At 48.5% G+C, this 3131-nt stretch overlaps 1 pseudogene; it reads left to right on the top strand.

The window, feature by feature from the left end:
- The first annotated feature begins 1238 nt into the window (after window positions 1–1238).
- LOC133047173 (transcription factor IIIA-like) lies at window positions 1239–2855 on the top strand (annotated as a pseudogene).
- The last annotated feature ends 276 nt before the right edge of the window (window positions 2856–3131 follow it).

Raw genomic sequence — 3131 nt, 5'->3', positions numbered from 1 at the left:
GCTATATTCCTGTAGCTAGAAGGGACGAAGGCTTGGGTTCCACTATAACAGAAGAGAGGAATTATGATTAAAAAAAAAACCTTTCAGACATATTGGGATCATATACATTGGAAAGTCCCTAGACAAATGGAGTGTGGAAAGATGAGGAAGCTTCTGAAGTTGAGAAGTCCTGATTTGGAATTTATCAAAGAAATTATAAAAGTGGGTGGAAAAGGGGTGGGAATAAGAGCAGATAGTGAGGGCAGGAGGATTTGAGAGGAAGAAGCCCAATGGGACAACCTGTTTCTTGAAACAGATGTCAACCAGCTGCCACAGTGGAACCCAACCTCATTCCTTCTGTCTCTTTTTAAAGCCTGGACTGTGTTTTCCGATCAACCCACCCTCTTTCCTCTCACTTTCAGGTGTAGGATCTCTGTGTCTCAGACCTGATTACTATGGTATTATCCAAACAACTCCTCTAGATGTTCCTCTTTTGGTATGTCCTGTGTGTCACACCTGCTTGGCTTAATTATTTTTTTTAATATTTTTATTTCTTTCCGAATGAGTAAAGTATGTTCATGTTACAAAATTCAAAAAGTACAAAAGTTACACAGACAAAAACCAGAGACAGAGACGCAACTTGTTCCTAAAAAATGGCAGAGCCTGGATTTGAATGCAGGCTGACGTGGCACCCATGCTTTTGACCACGGATGGCACTGCTGAGTTATAAAATCAGGGCTTCTCATCAGTTCTGCTCACAGAGAAGTTAGAAATTACATTTTCCTCCATCAAAACTAATAAATCGACCTTGATTAGTGAGAGAGAAGAGTACATACCTGCACTCTTCTTGCCTGAACTAATAAATAAGACTTACAAGTGGTCAGCATTGTCCCTGTCACAGAAATATGAAGACACCAAACACTACTTGTTGTAAGAAAACATGATGTATTAATTTTGGCAACACTTGTACACCATGTCATGCCAATAAAGACAAGGGAATTGAAAGCAGAAATTGAAAGCTGGATGTGACCTGCTTCTATCAGCATCTCTGGAGTCAGTATCGAAGACGGAGGAGGAGAGGGGGCCTTTGGGAGGTGGGTGATTAGCTCCAAGGAGAAAAGAAGGTCCTCTGGCTTCTCTCCCCATGTCTAACTAACCTTCTTACTTGAAAACCACCTTGGAGGAGAGACCTCTGCCATTTGTTCTTCACCATCTCACTTAGGAAAAGAGACGTAGGAAGGGCCCACCCCTCTGGGATCATGCCTCCGGAAGTGCAGTGGGCCCACGCGTAGGGTCTCCGGAAGCAGTCGCTAGTCACTGGTTTCACGGCATGTGACTCAGCACGTGGCTGAGTTCTTGGCCCCCAGGAACCTGGAGCTTTTGGCCTCGGTTACTGAGGCGGTGTCGTCCCTGACTATCACTGACCCATTCGTTGCAGCCGGCGAGAGTGTCGCCCCGCCGTCCGGCCGCCTCCAGCGGCCCCTCGGAGGGGAGGTTCATCTGCTCCTTCCCCAACTGCAGCGCGGATTGCTCCAAGCCAACAAGGCTTGGAAGCTAGAACGCGCACCTACGCAAGTATATGGGGAGCGGGGAAGAGACCCTATGTTTGTGACTATAAAGAAAGCTGGGCGCCGAAGAATTGATGTTTTTGAACTGTGGTGTTGGAGAAGACTCTTGAGAGTCCCTTGAACTGCAAGGAGATCCAACCAGTCTGTCCTAAAGGAGATCAGTCCTGGGTGTTCACTGGAAGGACTGATGCTGAAGCTGAAACTCCAATACTTTGGCCACCTGATGTGAAGAGCTGACTCATTTGAAAAGACCCTGATGCTGGGAAAGATTGAGGGCAGGAGAAGGGGATGACAGAGGATGAGATGGTTGGATGGCCTCACTGACTCATTGGACATGAGTTTGGGTGAACTCTGGTAGTTGGTGATGGAGAGGGAGGCCGGGAGGCCTGGCGTGTTGGGGTTCATGGGGTCACAAAGAGTCGGACACGACTGAGCGAATGAACTGAATTGAACTGATGAAGGGTGTGGCAAGACCTTGGTCAAAGAGTACAGTCTCAGCCACTATGCCCTGCTTCACACCCAAGAAAAGCCCTTTGTACAGCTAGCAGCTGTGATCAGAAATTTGACACAAAATAAAACTTGAAGAAACATTTTGAACACAAACATGTAAATCCAGAAAACACATGCATGTAGTTTCAAAGGTTGTGAGAAGACCTTTAGGAAACATCATCAACTGAAAATCCACCAGTGCCAGCATGCCAAGGAGCCGCTGTTCAAGTGTGCCCACGAGGGATGTGGAAAACATTTTTCCTCCCCCAGCAGTCTGAAGTGGCACAGAAGGTCCACGAGGGCTGTATCTGTTAAAAAGAATGTTCTTTTGTGGCAAAAACATGGACAGAGCTTCTAAAACACGTGAGAGAGACCCATAAAGAGAACATAATGTGTGGCGCGTGCCAGAAAAACGTTTAAGGGCAAGGACTTTCTGAAGCAGCACATGCGGATGCATGCCCCAAGCAGGTCGTGTGCCGGTGTCCACTGGAAGGCTGCGGCCACACCTACACCACTGTGTTCAACCTCCAGAGTCATATTCTTTCCTTCCATGAGGAGTGGCGCCCCTTCGTGTGCGAGCATGCTGGTTGTGGCAAAACCTTTGCCATGAAGCAGAGCCTCAGCAGGCATGCTGTTGTGCGAGAACCTGACAATAAGAATATCAAAGTGAGGCTGTCTTGTGAGAAGTGGAGCATGGCCTCTCAAGTCAGTGGATGCCTCCCTCCTAAGAGAACACAGGGCCTGGTTGTGACTTTGCCCAGAAACGGGGAGCCGCAGAGCTGCATGGAAGGCCACGTGCTTCCCACGTCGCCATGCTGACCGCAGCCGCACACCCGACTGTGCTGTGTGGAGGACCACAGACCAGCCAGCTCGGTTTTCTCTCCCGGAAGCACATGTTTGTTGAAGTCACTGGGGCAGGACACCAGATACTCCAAATTTCTCGTCTTTCCCTTTTCAGAGCGTCTCCTCTCGGGGTGCCCGGAGCTGCTCTCCCTCCATTTTGCTCTAAGGAGGAAGAACACACATCACAACCTTGCCTCTTCCAATGGGCTGCGGCCTGGATGAGAAGGTTGCAATTCCAGACATGGTCTGGAC

This window comes from Dama dama, chromosome 26 (genome assembly GCF_033118175.1).
Source record: "Dama dama isolate Ldn47 chromosome 26, ASM3311817v1, whole genome shotgun sequence".
NCBI lineage: Eukaryota > Metazoa > Chordata > Mammalia > Artiodactyla > Cervidae > Dama > Dama dama.
The sequence above is the reverse complement of the archived record's forward strand: the minus strand, read 5'-3'. Positions and strand labels throughout refer to the sequence as shown.